This window comes from Myotis daubentonii, chromosome 8 (genome assembly GCF_963259705.1).
Source record: "Myotis daubentonii chromosome 8, mMyoDau2.1, whole genome shotgun sequence".
In the NCBI taxonomy this organism is placed as follows: domain Eukaryota; kingdom Metazoa; phylum Chordata; class Mammalia; order Chiroptera; family Vespertilionidae; genus Myotis; species Myotis daubentonii.
This window is the reverse complement of record NC_081847.1, coordinates 64,309,466-64,331,550: the sequence shown is the minus strand read 5'-3', so window position 1 is coordinate 64,331,550 and position 22,085 is coordinate 64,309,466. Positions and strand designations below refer to the sequence as shown.

The window sequence follows — 22,085 nt, the reverse complement described above, 5'->3', positions numbered from 1 at the left end:
TTCTAGTGTTCTGGGACTCTCTTCGGGAAGCCCGCGCCGCGGTCTCGGGGCCAGCGGTGGCAGACACGCACCGTCAGCCGGGCCCCTCTCCCTTCCCGCGCCGGGGCGCACTGTCGGGCTCTCCTAAAGGTCCAGCTGCAGAGTCCGGGGACCGATAGGCGTGTGCTGGAGACGGTTGGATAATTTAGGCACCTGTGGAATTTCTTTCGTGGAGTGCTCACTGGTACACAAGGATGCAGACCTGGCTGGAAAGCGGTGGGGTGGCAGACCCCTTCCCAGCCAGCGCGGGACCTTACTGGAGTGCCCTGCTCCCTGTCCCCAGATGCGCAGATACTCCCGGTGCAGCCGGAAGGCACTGAGGCCATCTCTCCCCATATCCCAGACAGAACTGTGGCGGGAGAGGTTCAGGAAAACAGTGCCCCGAAGTTGCTTACTTTCTTTTACTTCCACAAAAGCCCCTACAACAGAAGTGTTGGAGGCTGACACCACAGATGACCAAGACCCTGTCCCTCCCAACAGGCGCCGGCCCTTTCAGGGTTTTAAAGGGATCGAAAGCCGGATTGCCTCTCCCTGGGACTGGCGAGGGTTAAGGGAGCTCAGTCAAGGATTTCACTCTTTCTATAGGGCTGGGAGCGTGTTGGAAGCAACTGGGCATCAGGTCTAGAGACACTGGCGGCGTGCTGGGAGCAAGAGAGATTCTGCATTTCTCCTCTCGTAGACGGTGGTGCCTGTTAGTTTGGAGCCCGGAAGAATGACTGACAGCTCCTTACTTTCCCTTTCCCCTGTAGACTTAGGAAACCGAACCATTTACAAAGAGACACGGCAGAAAAGGCCACCTTTTTACATTTGCCAGAGGTTGAGGACTCACCATCACACCTGTGTTGTTTCATTTGCTCAAGTAATCAGTCTAAAGAGGAGTTCTATGGTGTGTTGTGAGGGTCAGTCCCAGCTACCGGGAGGATTTTGTTATCGGCATTAACACTGAGCAAGCGAAGCGTTTCGGGGAAGCCAGGGCAGGACACCCGCGGAAAGTCCTGGAAGGCACTCAGATTGGAAGCCGTCTGCGGCGTGGCTGGTGCTCGCGCAACAGGGGGGGGCAGCGCGCACAGGCAGGCTTTGGCCTCTCCTGTGCCCTTTGCGCGTCCAGGGAGGACCATTTTGCCTGGATCTTTGCCCTTAATAATCATGCATGTAGACGAGGAGGGCAGCTTCCAGGAAGCTGAAGTGGACCCTAGGCCAGCTGGTTTAGGTTTGAAGACGAAGGGCTTTGGAAAGTCATTGGGGAAAACAGAGCCGGGCTACTCCTGGTTCATTACACACAGGTCATCCACGCCATGGTCTGAGGGCCCTCTGTATATCTGAAGCGCCTGGCACATTTACTGTATGCCGAATGAAAGCTAGTGCCCCAGTCAACAAGGGCTTCTCTTCCCACAGCCCCTTGCTCCCCCCCCCCCCCCCCCCCGCTTCTCTCCCTCCCCCTTCTCCTTCCCCTCCCCTCCCCTCATGGCCGGGTGGCAGCACCCTCCCCCTTCTCCTTCCCCTCCCCTCCCCTCATGGCCGGGTGGCAGCACTTGGTGACTGCCAGAAGTAGGCTGGTGGTTGTCTGCAGCCACCTCGGTCCGCTCTGTGACTTGCACAGCTAGTTGAGTGAAAGAACAAAAGGATTTGCCCACTGATGGCAGGAGACCTTGCCCTGAACTTCCGCTTTTGCCTTCGCCTGCTCTGGATGCTCCGCAGCCATGGTTTGGGGGCTTTGTCATTCTAATGGTTGGTGGTCTACACCACAAAGCCCTTCTGTAGGACTGTGGAGCTCTGCGCTCCAGAGGGACCTGGGAGTGCCGCACTCCCCGATGAGGCGCCCGGAGGCGCAAGGCTTGCGCAGGCGGCTCCAGAGCGGCCCAGAGGGAAGCTCCTAGGGGCGCTGGGAAGATCAGGCACCACTGTCCCGCAAATGGGGTCCCCACTCCGTCCGGCCCCTTTCCTCCGCCCCTCCTGGCTTCTTCCTGGGAACCCGTGGGCCCTGCGCAATATTCACACCTTTAGGCTGGGGCCCAAGAGTAGGCTTGCTCCGAGCCCGCACGTGCGCTCCGTGGTACGGACCTTCCGGGGATCTGCTTCCAGGGACTCAAAGATGACAGACCCCGCCCGCCTGTCATCCTGCTGGGGCTTCAGGGACAGCTGGGAATGGGCCCAGCCAGGACGATCCTTGGCCGCCTTCTCTCTCCAGCTCATTTATGTGGATTCTCTGGCGTTTTCTGGGCTAAGCTGAGAGGCTAACCTGCCTGTGCGTGTGCCTGTGTATGTGTGTATGCGCTCGCACGCGCGTGCCTTTGATGGTATTATCTGCAGTCTCCAAGGGTCCCAGCGGTTCTCAACCTGTGGGTCGTGATCCCTTTGGGGGTCGAACGACCCTTTCACAGGGGTCGCCTAAGACCATCGGAAAACACATATATAATTACATGTTGTTTTTGTGATTAATCACTATGCTTTAATTATGTTCAATTTGTAACAATGAAAATACATCCTGCATGTCAGATGTTTACATTATGATTCATAACAGTAGCACAATTACAGTTATGAAGTAGCAACGAAAATAATGTTATGGTTGGGGGTCACCACAACATGAGGAACTGTATTAAAGGGTCGCGGCATTAGGAAGGTTGAGAACCGCTGGTTCTAACTAGACAGAGCCTGTTGCTCTCCCGCGCTTCCCTGCCCCGCCATGCCTAGTGAAAAGGTGAAAGGCGCCTGGAACTTTGCTCCCTGACTGTAAGGGAGGAGAGCTCCTGGGAAGAACAGAGGACTTATCCCATCGCCCATCCCCTCACTTGCTGGTTGCTGCTTGGCAAAGACAACCCACTTACAATACAATGATCAATGATGCCTTCTAATCCGTGTACTTGAAGGGACAAAAGGGGGCTGGGCAGCCGTGGCCTGATTTGAGCATTCATTTCTAGAGGAAGTGGATGTTTTCAAGGTTATTGGAGGGTTTTCAGGTCGGCCTACTCCCCAGGTGCTCCTAAATCAAATATTCAGGTTTTCCTAATATCCTGGACATGGAGAGTGCAGTGATCTGTTTGCCATTAGAATCGATTTTTACATTTTAACCATCTATTTTTGTATCTGGGCAAGGCAGCCTTCAAAGCCAACACTTTGAAGAAGCTTATGTATTTCACTTTAAGCCCATTTGTCTAACATCATTGTTGAAAAAGTTCCGCAGAGGTTCTCCAGCCTTTGCACCTAATGATGGATGTTAAAAATTAACTGCTATTGTGTTTAATCTGATGCTCAATATTTCCTTTCTTTTTGCCGGTAAAATAAATTTACAGAAATGTGATAAGTGGCGGAGGGCCTCTATGATGCAGGTGTTTTGTGGCTCTTGAGTGTTAAAAGCCCGAGAAAGCAATAATATAACATAACATGTTATTTGCCACTCAAAATGAACACCCAGTGACAGATTTTCCCAGGCCAATAGAAACTAGAAATTTTAAAGATCTCCTAAAGTATCTCTGACTACTTGGGTAGCCATTCTGACTTTTTTCTTCAAATAATACATTTAAAAAAATATCCAGACAAAACTTTTCATACTCTCATGCAGTCTTGAATAATTGTTATGGTAGCTGGTCATTGTTGAGCACTTTAGAAATATGTTTACGTTTATTTTCTTTTAACGTGATCCCACTGTCCCACCCATTTTAAAGTGTATGATCTCAGCCTATTCCTGGGAATGGATTGGTGTATTGTTAATTCACACGCTCCTGACTCAGTCGTTCCATCTTGCCTAGTGATGCTTGGAGTTCCCTTAATGTCTTGCCTAGAAGAGATGGCAACCATTTGTAGGGATGCCTGCTTGGACAGGATCGATTGGTCCAGGAGGGGCCAAGCCATGGTAGCTTCAGCATCAATAGCTTATGCCTTCCCCCAAATGAAGGGACCAGAGTCGGGAGAAAACAAAGCACAGCAGGGGACTGTGTAGCACACAGAAAGAATCAGCCAACTAACTACTACTCTGAAACAAGTCACACTTGGATAATAGTGGAAATCCAGGAAGAATCTCTACCTTTAGAGGTAGTTGGCTTAGAATCTGAGCAAAAATATGGAGTCATTTAAAAATATGTATAGGTGTGGCTATGTAAACATCATTTTCTCTCTATTGTTTAATATATTGTCCTCTATGTAACATATGTCATTTTAAAATCACATTTACAACCCCCCCCCCGCCCCCCAAGAATTCATACGGAGCCTGCTCAGAGTTTAGAGTCTCCCCAGCCTCTGGGGAGGCTCTCGGGTAGGAGCTTTCACTGACTGAAGGCTGTGCTCACAGCATTTAAAGTCACTTTCTTTTCTGTCACACCTCCTTGGCCTGATGCAGGTAGATCATATTTATCACTTTCAGGAAACTGAAAAGTGAAAAGAATTAGAAATCTGTAGTCTAAGTTTAAAATAAAATATTTTATAAACAGAGATGGGCTCAGTCACTTTGTCACCTGGGCAATGGATGTTGGAGCTGTGTGTCCACCCTGTCATGGGTATGTTGCTTTACAAAAAAGAGAGAGAGAGAGAGAGAGAGAGAGAGAGAGAGAGAGAGAGAGAGAGAGAGATCTTGCTCATAGTCAGAGGTAAGTAGGATGCTTTAAATTTTACATTTGGGGGAGGGCTCTTGCAGAATATATAGTTTTTGTTTACTTTGTTTTATCAGATAAGATGGTAATGTTTTCTGATTAAAACTGCTATTTTGGAATTCTCATTTGTTTGCTGTATTGGTAGGTACAAATATGCGTTACACTAGGGCAGCAGTTCTCAACCTGTGGGTCGCAACCCTTTTGGTGGTCGAACGACCCTTTCACAGGGGTCACCTAAGACCATTCTGCATGTCAGATATTTACACTACGATTCATAACAGTAGCAACATGACAGTTATGAAGTAGCAACGAAAGTAATTTTATGGTTGGGTCACAACATGAGGAACTGTATTTAAAGGGCCAGAAGGTTGAGAACCACTGCTGACTCGGGTATTATAGGTGGGCGTATTTAAACTTGTTTTGTATATGAATTTTACCTTATGACTTGGCAATCTAAGAGACCTCTATTCACATCCAGGCTCTGCCCTTTACTGTGTGAGCCTAGAGCTGTTTTGTTGTTTCTCTTTTCTTTCTGTAAAATGGAGGTATTATATTAACACCTTCTTTAGGTGGTTGTGAAATAGTGTGCATCACACACCTTATAGAATGCCTGACACTCTGCATGTGCTCAAAACGGCAGGTATTATTATTGCATTTATGAAGATGAGTAGAAGAGCAGGAATGTGTTAGTGGAAGTTAACGGACCAATAGGCAGTAACATGAATCATAAGGAGACTGATACTTAAGTACCTGGGACGTATATGAAAGCAATTTAATACCTTTCTAGAGCCAAATGATGCTACTGAAAATTGGGGTGTGTGTGGCAGGAGGATTATTATTATTGTTTAGTAGTTTTACTCATTATTTTATGTATCTGCAGTTGCATTATAGTTAAATAATATGTACTCCCTAGAACTATACTGCCAGTGTTCACTTCTGTCTTTATGACACTGTACCATAATCTCCATAGTTTTTACTTAATATGATTTCATTTATTTAATTATTTATATGGTGTCCCAAAAATGTATACACACACTTTGAGTGATTATAATGGCGGTGTTTATTAAAAGGCATTTCATTTTCAAAATTGAGCTATCAGCTGTTAAAGTGTGTATACATTTTTTTGGGACACCCTGTATTTTCACATGACATTTTCCTTTTAGATTCTATGCTACTAATGGTTAATTGTATATGAGTTACATAGTCATAAAGATATAGCACTATATTTTTCCATAAATTTTCAGAACTTAGAATTGTGTAAGCGCACCTATATGTTTAAGAGCAATTGAGTAAGAACAATATGATGACACATTCTGTATAATGTAAAACATTAAATTTTGTAGATTTAAACAGTTGCTTTGTGGACTAGGAACCAAGTAAACAAAATAAAGCATATCTCACATTGAATTGAGGCTAAACATAAACTGTGCTGGGAAATATTTGGCTGAGAGAGAGAAGCCTATATGAGGCTTCCACTTGGCCTTTCAGACCCATCAGGACATGGCAGGATCAAGAAGGATGAGGAGACTTGAAGTAGCATACTAAATATCTATAGAAAGAGGACATCATACGTACAGCTTTTTAACTAGCTCATGATTTTGAACTGTCCAATAATTAGCCAATGGGCATAGAATATGTAGCTAAATTATTTTTTAAAATTTAACAGTGATAACATACAATTTTGAATTATTTAAAAATTTGGGTGTACTTTTAAAGTATATATAATAGCAATTTAAAAAATGTTTTTCCAGGCTCCTGTAGAATTTACAATTTTTGTTTGCCTTGTTTTATCATATAGGATGGTGATGTTTTCTGATGCATAACCTGATATTTTTGAATTCTTTTTTTTTTTGCTGTATTGGTAGATACAAATGTGCATTAAAGTAGATTATTATTGGTAAGCATATTTAAACTTTTTTTGTATACAAATTGCAAGTTTTAAATATATTTTCAAAGAAAAAAAAGAATGGATTTGCTGTATCTGTGTGGTTAGTTCTGGCTTTCTGTTGCAATTTCTCCAGACATCTGGGGGGGGGGGGTGGTAAATATTTGCTAACTCTTTAACTGCTCTCTTAGGAAGTTTTTTAAAATTCTATTACACAAACTAAGATAATTCTCCCCTCCATGTTTTTTCCAACTCTGAGCTCTCCACTCCTCTCCCTCTCCTTTTTAGATTTGACTCTGTAAACACCAAGCATCGTATGGTCCACCTGCAGGCTTCTCTGGTGTGCACCTTGAAAGCTTCCCCTCTGCTCTTAACCTGCCCATTTACAACAGACACTGTTGGTGTCACTGTGCCTTGGGTGCAGGCGCTGTCCAAATCAAGTGCCTCATTCATAGACAATCCTCTAGGTTTATCTTTGCTTTTTCATCTTGGTCCACAGCAGTGTTTCCTTGGGTTCACATCCTGTGTGTCCTGCAGTGTTGGAAAACCTCAAGCTGACTTCTTGGCTTCTTCACATCCTCCCTGTGTGCCGGGCCAGAAGTGCCTTCCACAGCTCAAAGGCCTCCAGAACCTATTCTGCAGTTAAGAGGACTTGGGGCTTTTCTCAGTGTCAATTACATCCCAGCCTTTGCTCAGTCAAGGCAGGAATTATTGCCACCCGCCCAGCAAGTTTGTATTCTTGTCCTGGTAGCAAGTACATTCTTTTCTCCAGTTGATGGATGGCCCTTTCAGCCGGTTCTAAGCAAAGATAATCCTGTTTTTTCACAAGTTCTCTTTTCAATATAAATTTCTTAGGGTAATGTGGCTTAGATAAAATAAATTGTATATCTCTCACATGATAGTTAAGCTGTAGGTGAATCGAAGCTGGATGCTAACTGTACTCTAGGAGGTTCCCCAGGAAGGCCATCACTGCTCAGCTATCTTGCAGCTGTTGCATGTGGTTCATCCCAGTGGTTCAAGGTTGCCTGTTCCCATGTCCGCATCAAGCTGAAGGATGGAGGAAGCAAACCCAGATGGTACAGTCTTTCCTTACCTTCTAGGGACACAACCTAGAAGTTGCATGAATCACTTCTGCTCATATCCCATTAGCCTGCATTTAATAATATTATTCACCCACCTAATTGCAAAGGAAGCTGAGAAAGGTCATCTATATTTTGGCTGGTAGTGTGCTCCGCAAAAAACAAGGCAAGTGATAAAGTGTTGTAGTGGTAAAGAAAGAAAGAATAGCTATTAGCAATATGGGTTTGTGCCTCTTGTAGATGATGGTAACTTAATGTGCCTTGTGGACACTGCTGATTTTTCTACCCGACCACCCCCACTTTACTTCTACACCTATAACTAGACTCAGCTACCAACAGGTTCCTAAAAGTGACATACAGGGTGTGATTAATGAGGAGGTATACTGTACTCCAAAAGAACTGCATGAATTTCCCAATTTATACAGTCAGACATCTGGGAATATGAGTGGAAATGGGTGCTAACGGTGTGGAATAATGGTGGGAGGAACCTAAAATTGGATCAGAACAAATTTATTGATGTAGGACCACTAAGCAGAGATTCTGGATTCACTGTTATAATTTGAGGGGTTAGAAAGGGCTCCAACAGCTTGGTTGTTTGGCTGAAATGATGCTAAATGAAGTTAAAATGCAAGACCTTCCTTGGTATACCCTTGAGGAAAGGGTCGAAAGGCTTAGGAAGAGTGGAATGGTAGAGTGGGTGTATCATGTAACATCCTGCTCACCCACCTTGGGAAGGTCCAGAGAACACCGCCTTCACCACGACTGTGAGAGAGAAATGTGAAAGGGGAGCCCGGCATCCTGGCTCTGTGCTTGCTCTTCTCTGTAGGTCAGAAATTACAGTGGAAACTGCTGCCACTAAACTGGAATCCCGTAAGTGCAATGAGGATATTTGGATCTCGGGTGTCAGGGGCCACCAGGTGGCCCACCTAATGCCAAAGGCAAGGTGCTCGCTGTTGCCATAATGGACAATGGAATCAAAGCAGTAATCAGTATAGTCTTACTTCAGAAGCCCTATGGCATTTAGCTTATTGGCCATGTGTTCTTAGAAGTGAAATAGATAGACAATCCACTAAATTCTGACTTGATCTGTATAAGTAGAGAGTTCTAGGCCAAGTGAACAAAAGTCTGATTTGACTCACCAACACAAAGGGTCATTGCCCCTCAACCAGTTACAGGACTTGAGCCAGTTTACAGACCCAGAAACATTGAAATGAGGACTTTTGAAGAGCAGAGTTGTTGCTTAGAACTGTCTACAAGGGCCATCTCTCCACTAGAGAAAAGAATCTGCTTGCTATCAGCACGGAATACAGACATCATAGGCTGATTGCCGAGCATGGTACTGAAGGTGGGAATGGCGACAGTGGTTTGCCTGATTTGACTGAGCTAAGGCTGGAATGAAATTGACACAGAGAAAAGACCCAAGCACTCTTACCTACAGAAGAGCAGACAAGGTCCCCTCAGGAAGGACCCCACTAAGCTGCCAATTACACTTTTATTCCACTTTCCCCATCCCATTTCTTAGAGTAACATGTCTCTTTATTTAAAATGTAAATATTGCCTGGCCGCGTTGCTCAGTGGTTGAGTATCGACTTATGAACCAGGAGGTCACCGTTCAATTCCCGGTCAGGGCACATGCCTGGGTTGCAGGCTTGATCCCCAGTTGGGGGTGTGCAGGAGGCAGCTGATCAATGATTCTCTGTCATCATTGATGTTTCTATCTCTCTCTCCGTCTCTCTTTCTTTCTGAAATCACTAAAAATATATTAAAATAAAATTAAATATTTGTGGGAAAAGGACAATTGTTATCTATATGTTAGTGTAAGTTAACTCCCATAGCTTATTTTCCTCCTATTACCTAGTTGAGATAAAATGGACATTTTAACTGAATGGAGAAAGAGAGTTGTTAAATGGTGGGTGTAGGGTAGGTATGGTCTAGATGTCATGGGTATTTTTAGGGAGTCATAACATCATTGGGCATTTAGGGGTTTACCGAGAAGAGTTCTAATACCAAAAGTAGCACATCTTTTTTGGGGCTAGCTCTATACACAGGAAACAGGACATAAAACTTCTTTCTCATCCTCCTTCCTGTGTTTGTATCAACATGGTTTCTGACATCCAAGGGAAATGCACTGTTTTGATTAAGAGCCCCAGCTCTAAAGCCTGAATGTTTAGACACAGATCTTGCCCTGTCATACCAGCCGTGTGTTTCGTCTCTCTGCTCTTCAGTCATTTCACCTGTTAAATGAGTTGGTAACAGCAGCACCTCTTTCAGAGGATCGGTGTAAGGCTTAGATGACAGTGCTTGGTGCAGGGCCTGACCCGTGGTAAATACTCCATACATCTTAGTTCCAATTATTAGTTCTAGACTCAGATTGTCGGCATTAGTATTAGTCAAAGGCTAGTCGGAGGACTTGCTGCTCAAGAGCGACATAGTTTCCATGGGCAGATCACTTGGAGTTCCAATCAACTTCCAAGTAAGCTTTGGAACATGATGTTATAAACCAAGGACTGCCTGGTCCCCCCAACTCCCGAGGTCAGATGTGCTGGAGGCCTCCGTGCCATTGTTCATTGTTACTTTTAAAACAATGTGACTTCGTCTCTCCTTCTTTAATTCTCCTTTCCTGGCTGAATGAATTGTTTCTTCTGTGTTCACCTGGCACTGGGTTCATATTATCACAGAGTTTTGTACTTAGTTATATAATTGCTATTCTCCCTTCCCTGTATCTGCAAATTCAAGGGTGCTGTGTAATTCTTGATATCCCTAGCACATACAGTTTGCCCTCTGAAAACAAAAGTCACATTATTGCTGACATAGTTTGGTCTATGATGGTTGCGCCTGTACTGAACATGTGCAGAATTTTTTCTTGTTATTATTTCATAAATAATAGGGCATAACAACTCTTTCCATAGAATTTAAATTGTATTAGGTATTATAAGTAATCTAGAGATGATTAAAAGTATGCAGGAGCATGTATGTAGGTTATATACAAATACCGTGCCATGTTGGATAAGGGACTTTAGTATCCTCAGGTTTTGGTGTGTGTATCCTGGAACCAATCCCCCTTGGATATCAAGAAGCAATTATTAAAAATATATATAATTGTAGGGTTTTCCGACTATAAAATTGAGTCCAATCATTATATTTTAGCTGTCCAGCAAAGGCTATAACACACAGTGAATATTGAAGAAATATTTCCCAGTTGATTAATCAAGAAATTCATGGACTAAATATGTTTTCTCTTAAATATCTCAGAAGTTTGAAAATAGGGTTAGGGCTAGCATCTCATAGCTATTTGTTTTGATGTCTTTGAATATAAAATTCATACCAATTTAATTTACATTCTCTCAACTTTCATAAATGTGGATTTTGCAGCATGGTGATTAATACCTTTTACTTGCTTTGCAGCGACAGAGAAAAACCCATTTGACAGCAGTAAAGCTTGACTACAGCATCATCCTTGAAGTGCATATTATTTTTTAAAATGTTTTCTGCTCTCCGGGAACCACACAAATCGATGTTTTCTGTTGTGGCCAAATGTGCTAGGTCAGCAGTTTTGGCCACAGGTGCAGAAAAGGAGGAAGAAGGTAGAACTTTAACGAGTTGATAATTGAGAACCAAAGCTCCATGGAAATGAATTATAGACCTCTGCAGGATTAGCCTCTGCTCCTGCCATGTTCTCCTCCTTCTGCATTTCCCCGACTGTACCTACCTGCTGCCCTTTCCTCTTCCATCCCTGTGAGGGTGAGAGGCCGCCTGCTGTGGGCCACAGGAATATGTGCCCCAGTTAGAGAAGATAGGCAGGGAATATTAGGACCCTGTCCTGAAGGCCTAATGATCAAGTCTCAATCCTGTTAATAGTGAGCTATGTGACTTTGCCAAGTCACGGAAACTCTATTCCTCCAATTACATCATTTGAAAAATGAGGTGTTCAAGGCTTAGAAATGTTTTCATGATTTTCACAGTAATATTTCTGCACATAATTTTTTATATATTAGAAGGTATGACTATAAAGCACTGCTTTTTAGCCAGCACACCGGCATTTTTACATCTAAATCTTTCTCGTCTCTTAATGGCCATCAGACTTACATTATTTCACACTTTACCTCAAAGAAATGTTAGAAACCGCTAAGGAAAATAATTTTGTATCATGTTAGATACTCCATTGAGGATGTTCAGAGCAGTTGGTTTGAAGGAGAGACCATCTAGCTTAGGTTTTGGCAATTCCAATATTTCAGTGATTCTCCCTTACTTGCTTCCAACTCAGAATCACGGGTAAATCATTGGGGATGGTAGTAACCAGAACAACAAAATGAGGTCAAATCTGGTTTAGAATTGACTGTGTGAAGCTTTGCAGAAATGAAGGAATTTTACCACCCAGAGTTTATGATCAGACATGCCTATAAAGAAAACCAAGCCACACAGAGTTATTAATTGAGGCCAAATGAAACTGCAGGGGCATAGAACTTTATAAATAAGATTTGAGTCAGAAAAAGATATTTTGAGTCAAAGTGTAGCATTTCAGTGGCCTTGCAGACCTCATGAGATCTCAGTTGGACAAGTCGGTCATTCAGCAAAGGAAATGGGAGGTGCACAAAGACCACAGGTGGATGTAGGGCAAGTAAGAGAGTTGTACTTGCAGGTGCTGCTCTCACCTGACTTCAGTACTTTTTTATTTATTTTTATTTTTTTATTTTTTAAAAAATATATTTTATTGATTTTTTTACAGAGAGGAAGGGAGAGAGATAGAGAGTTAGAAACATCGATGAGAAAGAAACATTGATCAGCTGCCTCCTGCACATCTCCTACTGGGGATGTGCCCACAACCCAGGTACATGCCCTCGACCAGAATCGAACCTGGGACCCCTCAGTCCACGGGCCAACACTCTATCCACTGAGCCAAATCAGTACTTTTTTAGACTAAAGATTGGAGCTTGCCCACCCTAGGCTAATCCTGACTCTTGTTGGTGCTGGGGCCTGAAGTCAGAGCCAGGCTCGCCACCCAGCACCAGACAGAGTTGCTGCAGCACACAGCCCCTGGTGGGTCATCTTCAAGGTCAGATTACAGGGCTGTGGGAGGACAGATGGTAATAAAAGGGGGCTTGTTTTTGGTGAGCAAGTATTCCAGAAACCTCCAGCTCCCTAGAATTTTTCATTAACAACCACAAACCTCTTTAGCAATACTTTTTAAAGCATCATCACTTTTGCTGTTGCATTGCCTTAGAGGCACATTGCATTTTCAACCCACAGTGGTATTGCCTAACAATCCCCACCTCATTCACTGGGCTCAGCTTATAATTACTTTGGGCTGTTTTCCAAACATTAAGATCGCCCTCAACATGCAATAATTTCCCACCGTGGAGGTTACTTAAAAGGGATGTGGCACAAGCCCTGAAGGCATTTCATAGAGTGGATATACAAATATTTTGAGCATTTATCTTTAGAATAAGGACATATCTTTCCAAAGTTACTACATAGAAGGAAACAAATCTCAGGTATTGATTATCTATTCAATTCATCATACATGGATTTGCATATTAGATTTAGTCCCAAAAAGTATATTTAAATGTAGTGCTGATCTTCCAAAGAGAGCACAGTTTGCTAGTCAAAAAACTCTGTTTAGAGTATCTTTGCACAACATAATAATGTATCATGAACTAGAATATTCAGGTAATGCATTTTCTTAAAAAGAACATATTTGAAGTAGAATTTTAGTAACTCTACTTTGTTTCTTTCAATCACATTGTTTTTAGTCATCCTCTGATTTTGACCAATTTTTCTTGACCTCTCCCATTATACATTTCTCAGAATTCACTAAAATAATGCAGTAATCCAAAACTGTTTCATAATGTGCCCAGCCTTTCCTACCTTAAAATAGCACTGGCTTTTGTTTACTGCAATGTCAAAGAAAACTCACATCTGTTTTCTTTTGTTGATTCATATCATTTTGACATTAGTGCCCAAAAGGAGTTTGACAACTTCAAAAATCTTATCTTTGCCCTGGCTGGCGTGGCTCAGTTGGTGGGTTGTCCTCCCCTGTACCAGGAGGTTGCAGGTTGGATTCCCCCACTGGGCATGTAGGAGGCAGCCAATCAATGTTACTCTCTCACATAGATGTTTCTATCTCTCTCTCACCCTCTCCCTTCCTCTCTCTGAAAGATATCTATCTATCTATCTATCTATCTATCTATCTATCTATCTATCTATCTATCATCTATCTATCTATCTATCTATCTATCTATCTATCTATCTATCTCAATCACACAAAAAACCCCACATCCATGAGAGAGAAATATTGGTTGGCTGCCTCCTTCACCCCTAATAGGGATCGAGCTGCAACCTGGGTATGTGCCCCGACTTGGAATCAAACTGGCAATCCTTCGGTGCACAGGATGACACCCAACCAACTAAGCCACACTGGCCAGGGCAAAACTTATATAATCTCATTAAGCAATGTCACCTCAATAAATTTAGTAAAATTTAAAAGTAAAAGCGAGAGATTTGCAGGTCATCTAAGGTGTCTGTTCTAAGTGCTGGACCTTAGGCACTGGCTTTCCTGTGCTAGTCCTCCCTACAGCACCATGTACCCTCCACTGCATGCTGTGCCAGGGTCCGAGCTCCTGGGGGTTCTTGTTTCTATGCGAACCATCAGCTACTCGGTGTTCATTGAAGGTCTTTGTCATTTATTCACTCATTCTTTTGTGTATACGCCTATCAAATATTTAACTTGCGGTTGCTTAGTAGCACACCCATCATTTAGCACCGCGGTTCTTATGTCTTCTTGGTCTTGTTCCTGAACGAGTCAGGAGTTAACATTGGTTCTGGTTTGTTTTCAACATTTTTCTCTAGAGAGTGCAGGTATCCAGGTGACATGCGGTTACAGAAATACAAGGTTGTCTCTCATCAAGTACAGGTTTAAAGTTGATGGCCTCTTAGAGCGACAGTTTCCACCTAGAGCCGCAAAGTAACCTGTCCAAACAGTTGAGCACCTTCCCACTCCCCCGTTTTGCCCTTCAGTAGTTGCCGGAGACAAATTCCCACATGACAGCAGGGCCGCATCTGGGACTGGCTGAAGGCATTTCCCCAAACCTGAATAGGATACATTAAATTGATTTCTTGGCTACCAGACAGCTAACAGGCATCTTAATCTACATGTTATTGCCTCCTACTGGCCAAACACTTGAACAGCTGTAGGCTAATTCCCACATTCTGACAATGGACTCTGTAGGAAACCCCAGCCTTTGAAGTGCATATCTCTGCCTCTCCTCAGGACAAATTGTGTTAATAAAAAGCATGGGGTCCTGGGGACGAGGAGCCTTAGACTTAAGACCTGAGAATTTAGATCTTGGATCTTAGCTCCTTTAGCTAAGCTCCTCTGACCCTCAAATGCCTTTCGAAAGTATACTTCGTCTCTGGACTCTTATTTAAAATCTACACACAGCCTTCTCCAGATTCCTGATCCCTTCTTGATGCTGGGACAAGAACGGCAAGTAGTAACTGCTTCGCCACCTTCTCTTTCCTGCCCCCTCCTCCGCTGGCTTCCAGAACTTTCCCGGCAGGTTGAAGAGGGAGGGGAAGATCATGGGCTTTCTGGTTAATCAGACCAGGTTTCAAACGTTTACTTAACTCCTAGTTAATGATAAGATGAAGACAAGTTGAAGCTACATAACTTCTCTGAGCTTCAGTTTTCCAACCTGGAAAAATGGCAAACATAACATCTACCTAAAAATAATTATAAGGATTAAACAAAATGATATAAATCAGGCACCTAGCACAATGCTGACAAATCAAGGGCCAACCCAATGTTCTATTGCTTCTCTTCCTCACTCCCTCCAAGTGTCGGCCTGTCCCACCCCACCTGTCCCCTGAACACTGTCCCCTCAATGTAGCTTTGGCTTCTATGCTTTGGAGCCTTTGGAGTCAAGGGAATGTTATGGGCTTCATGTGTTTTACCCAGAGACGGTTTTTAACTAGGAAATAAGCTGTTACCAGAACGATGGAGATTCTGAGTTGGGAATTCAGTACTTAGGAGGATAAAGTAAGGCCAATTGTATTTTTATTTATGGTGGTAAAGTAAGTTTTCTGAGAAGCTCATAGTATTTTAAATTCAGTTATAATTCTTTAAAGTGTAATTTGCACTTATGCTATTAGTTAAAGGGTAGGAAATAAAGTGGATTCGTCTTAAGTAAGGGTAGGTATGGATGAAGGTTGCTGAATGATGAAGTATCTCAGGTTTGCTATGTTAAACAATGTTGATACATTATGTAGTAAATAAAACTTATCTTCATGTTTTATTAAATATCAGAGCCATGTATCTGATACTTGAGTTGTATTTCTTGTGTTTTTCTTTTCTTATTGTAATTTTAGACATTGAACTTTATAGCCATAAAACATCTTATATTTTAAGTTTTGAAATCTTAATTTTCCTACCTAATTGTAATTCTTGTGATACTTGAATTTAGTGAACCTATTCCCAATCAGAGTTAAGTGATACCACTCAGCTAATTTCATAAAAAAACTGAGTGGAATTGGATAATTTCCTTTGTCTTTATAACCTGGTTCTAATTGAGTATGTTAGGTGTCAAACTCAGCTCCAATGAGTATTTTTTTTTAGGATTTCTTTAAAGATGCCTTATTTAGTTGGATAGATTTAATAATTGTAGTTTTCTGATCTAAACACTTTGAAAAAATGAACAATGGATGATTTTGTGATAGCTGCTAGATGACTCAAATACTGAGAATTCTGAAATGGTATGAAAGACTATCATACTTTACACAATTGAAAAAAGAAAAACTTCAAAGACATGATACAAATATGACTATGCTATCTATAATAAAAATTAATTTTCTAATAAGTGAAAATATATTAGCAGAATTATTATTAATTTACTTTAATTTTCTGTTATAAGGATATTTTAAACACCTTGAGGGTGTCCAGAACTTTTTCACATAATGTTAAAATTCCTACTGAGAAGAATATTTTTAGTCATGTATCACAAAGATTTCTAGTACCTGGGAACAGTGGCCTATGCAATTTCACCTCAACTCCTAATAGAGTCAGGATGAGTTATATGATCATGAGTTATATGAAGTCCTAATATTTTTCCCCAGTGTTTAAATCTGAATTTTCAATTTCATGGCAAATTCCACAGGATTATTACAAATGTAAGATCCTGTTAATTTCCAGGAACAGATGCTAAGGGCCATAAGTCTCACCACAGATCTCCTGTGATGTATTAAGATAAATGGAAAAGACTCACCGAGTGCAGAGTTTGTTCTGAATTTCTTTATTAACATTTGCATATGTGATTGTTACCTAACAGATGTTAAGCCAATTTCTCCATGTGAGAAAGTAATGAGTGAATAAATGAAGTTGAGCTTTGGTTGTGTTATCTGTGTGGAAAACAATAGTTTGTCAATTCAGACCTGATGCCTTAATTAGAATAACTGACACAATCAGGAAATGCAAACACTCTTGCAAAAATCATACAGATTTTCATGTGGATAAGGCCATTCAACTGGGTGGTTCTAGAGTGGGTCAAATCTAGGCAGACCTTAATTCTGTTTAAAATATAAAGTGATTTATGGATGCTTCTTACACTCTCACAATTTAAAAAATTTTTTTTTCTTCTCACTGTCAATTTAATACTATAACCCGGAAAGTCACTACATAAAGTTAAACAGTCACCATTTTATTGGCAGCTGAGCATCTGAGCAGCCTACCTTGGTCTGGTCCCAGCTCCACAACACAGAACCTGTGTATCACAGGGCAAGCATTGAACTTTCTGCACCTCGGCTTTCCCATACGCAAAATGGAGATGATTACAGGACCTACCTAATAGGATTGTTAAAATGATTAAACTTAGAAGTGCCTGGAGTGTTTTAAACTTAAACATGTAAAATACCTGGAGTTTATTATATACCTTATTTTTAAATCCTCACCTGAGATATTTTCCGTTGATTTTTAGAGAGAGTGGAAGGGAGGGGGAGGGGGAGAGAAACATTGGTATCTCTCAGACAGACTGGTTGCCTCTTGCACGCGCCCCACTGTGCCCCACTGTGCCACACTGGGCTGGGAGTTGAGCCTACAACTGAGGTAGGTGCCCTTCACTGGAATCAAACCCGGGACCCTTTAGTCCGAAGGCCTACGCACTATTCACTTACCCAAACTGGCCAGGGCATTATATACCTTTCCTGTGGAAAACTTGAAATATGAGAAATTATTTGGAATAGTTGATCAATTTACTTAATCTTTTAATAAAGTTTAATGTTTCTGCTTTGTGCTTGTGACTGCTAGTGACCATGGGGAATTCAAAAGGAACGAATGAGCCGAACAAGAAAGCACCTGGTGCTCAGTCCCAGGCTTTTTGCATGCATTACTTCTTATTCTTAAAACTCCCCTAAGTAGGTGTTAAATTTCATTTTGTAGATTCAGAGACCATGTTTTAGACAGTAATAGCTTTATGGTAAAGTGAAGTAAAGATTCCAAAGATTCCAGGTCTGTTCTCCCCACCCAATTGTTTCTAACAGGCACAGGCCAAGGTTTCTAACAGGCACAGGCCACAGCAAAGTGTCTCCTTTGTCTTTGCAGACCAGCTGGATCTAGACATTGTCCCTTCACATGCTAACTTTGCAGTCCTGGGTAAGTCTGGTCTTGAACTCTCAGCTAATAGAGTCCACTATATATCTCAGCTCTAGTGGCATGTGATTCAATTGCTCACAGGGAGAGTGGGAAATGCCACCCAGCCATTTCAGGGGTGACCTTGTGGTTCAGAGAGAAAGCTACTCATTAAATCATCTACTGCTCTTTCTTCCCCAAGGGGCTCTTTGAATTTTATGATGTAATTCCTATCAGGATATATTTCCATTTTACATTGACTTTTAATATCTTAATGTAGCATTTTATGACAGTGAGATACAAGAAAGAATTGCATGATTACATATTTTTGAGACATGCTGGACTAAATACTAGTAAATATAAATGTTCTTTCTCTTTATGACAAGACTGTTCAGAGCTTAGTATATAATGCAAGTTGTAAATTTCTAAGAATTTGGTATAACATACAGTGTTTCTCAAACCTATGTGACCACAGAACACCTACTTGTTTCCTTTGGCACTGGTGGTCTGGGGGGAGCCCATTGGAAAATTCTGTAGGAACTTTGGACTAACTGGTATACCAATGAAAGCATTTACTTGGGGATGAGCACCTTTCAGAAGACCCCCAAATCTCTTTTTAAGTGTGGGTATGAAGCCAACTCTGATTGATGGTCACCTTCATACCTACTAGAGCACAGAAAATTTTGTCCATTGAGTATTTTAAATGATGGTGGAAAGTGACCAAGAAACTGAACAAAATGTAGGAAAAAGCGTTCTTGGTGTGTCAACAGTGGCTCTTTAATAGGCCTCGGGGTAACTATGATGAAAAAGTCATAGTTTTTGCCAGCTGGGAGCTCATAGTCTAGTGCAATGCAATGAGTCCTAGAATAACTTAAAGGCAAGGAGAACAGAGAATGGAGGGCAAGTAATATCTGGTTAATAACAGACCACCCCTTAGATAATGATATAAGAGACAAAAATTGTGACTGAAAAAAAGTTGTGTTGACACTTCTGCAAATATTTACTTTACAGCAAGGACAAAGACCTTAAACTAGGGAAACAAATCCCAACTGTGAAGTTCAGTGCATGGGTTACCTTGATACAGGCCTTTTGTGAACAGGGAGAGGAAGCGACAGATCTCCCAGCTGCTCCTGATGCTGTAAGGGCTTGGCTGCCCAGCTGTTCTACTTGTACAGACTGAAAACCCACATATTTGGGAAGTAACTAGAGATCCACATACTTTGGTTTGGGGTGAGGATAGCACTCCATGGATAGAAGTCCATGCATTAGTAGATGTGAATTACTCTATTTGTATTTCTCATAGCTTATCTCAGACATTGCCTAGCCACTTCATACAATCAAGTTGATGAAAAGCCAGTGCTGGCAAAGGCATCTAAACACTTCAGAAAAATTGGCACTGCTCAAAAAGAGGATCCAAAGGTGCTGTCAGCAGGGCTAGAAGGTTGTTCTGTCTTAGGCTAGAGCCTATTTCTTTGGCATGGAGCTGGGGTTGCTTAATCTGGCCTTTAAGTTTCTTTTTTTTCCTTTCCTTGTGGTTACAATAGGACTTCATGAAAACAGAAGGCTCTTCCCTAAAGGGTAATCCTGTATTTGGAATGGAATGTGTCTTGGTTTCCTCAGACATGTTGAGGAAACAATGCAACAACCTAATGAAGTGTTCTGGTCTTTTAGCACTAAACATGACTTCTGTCAGCTAAACAGAGATGTAGTTGTATATGTGATAGGAATAACTTATTTCCTTCCTTGAGTATCTTGAGAAGATGTCAAATGTTGGATTTTAAAATTGCTGAAATGCCACATTAATCATTGCAAATTTTATAACAATGCTGCTGACTTAATAAAAGTCGTTTACCTATCAGACACATTGCAGTTTATGAAGCATGTTCATATACTTTTTGCATTATAAGCTTAAGAAGGACGGACTGTGGTTTTCTTGTTAATTTTAGTGTTCACCTCATCTCCCACTCTAGAGGACTGGCTATCTATATTTATGTATGCACATGCATGTATGTACACATATGTATATACAGGTGTTTTTTTCATTTAATACTTGCAAATGCTCTATGAAATAGGTATTACTATCTTGAGCTTACACACATGAAATGGAAGGAGAAAAACAGGTTTTACATGAGAAAATAGAAACTCAAAAAAAATAACTTCCTTTGTGTGGCCCAATATCAAGAAAGTGGTGGGCCTGAACCTGTGCCTCAACTATTCTTTTTGAAATTTTAGTCCAGTATGCATTCAGCTAGTGATTCTCTACAAGTATTTACTCTCATAAATGATCTAATCTTTGCATCTATGTTCTTAATTTCTGCCAGAGTGATCTTTTAAAGTCCATATACAGTCCGATACTTAAAATATAGCATTCGCTTTTAAATTAGGGTACATCATTTATTCTGAGGGGCCTGCAAAGGAGTCAAGATTTCCTGCTGAACTGTTTTCTTACTCCACCAACAGGAAGGACAGCTCTATCTTCTCTTTGAGGTTCTCAAACTGGGGCTTGAACCCTCCTGGAGTCAGGCTTCTGCTGGCACATGTCTAAAGGGGCAGATGGAGTGAGGTCATGGCACGTCCCCTTGGATAACTACCTGCATTCGGAAATGCTAGGGCCTGAGGTGTTCGACATTCTGCACCTTTCTTCAGGAACACCTGTGCCCTCACATGTGTTCTGTAGATATTTTCAACCAGTGTTTTGGGGTGGGTTTTTTCCTTTTGCACAGTGCTGTTATATTTCTATGGCCTGACACAATAATGATAACTTGAGCACACAGAAAATGTTGGGAGGAACTAGGAATTAAATTTATTAATTCATTGTCTTAAATCATGTTGGGCCTTTATTTAGTCGCTGTTGTGATCCTAGATGAATAGAAAGTTACCGAATGATCTTACCTCAAGTGGCTTAGTCTATTAGGCACATGTTTAGTAACTTTCACATATTCAACGGCTGTTAGCCTGAAATACTCCTTATTGGGCTGCTGTTCATTCATTTATTCAACAAATAGGTGTTAAAGTTACCTGACTGCCAGGCATAGTACTACCTATACATACCTATGCTCTGATTACTTTACCTTTATAGGTAAAGATCCACTGTGTGGATCTCTGCATTGTGTAGAGATTAATTTAAATTTGTTTTTGTCCTTGGAATGAAAGGATTCAGTCTTAAGTATTTGGTGGTCAGTTTTTACACTAATACAGAGTGGTCTCTACTAATTAACCTAATCTGGTAAAGTTTTACTTGTCTAGAATATTGATCAGCTTTAATTCTCAGGAATTAAATGATTAAGACATTATTTGCTTTAAGAACCCAATAGTTAAGGATTTTACAAAAAATAAACAGATTATTATAATTCTTACCATTCTGGCTGCTCTTGAATGAATAGAATTTGATCCAAGTATCTTGTAGACAAATCTTGCTGAGTTCATGGACAAGATTTCTGAGACTTTTCTTCCTCAGTAATGTAACTAATGAATTTCACCTCATTTAAAAATCTACTTGTAAATAATTATTTTGAAAAATTTATTTCAGATCTTTGGTTTGTTTCCTATGCAATAGTGCTACAAATTCCCAGGACATTAGTTCTAAAATAAGGAGTCTCATCATAGAGATGGAAGTTGTGTGTGACTGTCTGTTCTTGGGCCAAAATTTAGGGGAAAGAAAATTCTAATTTTAGCTTTCCAGATACATTTTGTGAAATAAATTCTTGTAATGGTATTCATTGCCATTGCATCTGCTGTAGGAGGTTATCAGACAACTCATGGCTATCTGTTTAAGTCAAAACTTTTGGAAGGTAAATCTTGATAATATCTATCTGGTACTAGAGAATTTGAAAAATCTTAAAATGAGATTGAACGAAGTCTTCTCATTTGATGCATGCTTTTTA

General features: G+C 41.4%; 1 protein-coding gene across 4 annotated transcripts in view; it reads left to right on the top strand.

Moving 5' to 3' along the window:
• PIEZO2 (piezo type mechanosensitive ion channel component 2) overlaps positions 1 to 22,085 on the top strand; it is a 338,873-nt gene that overhangs the window by 1,046 nt on the left and 315,742 nt on the right. The gene's annotated exons all lie outside the window — the stretch shown is intronic.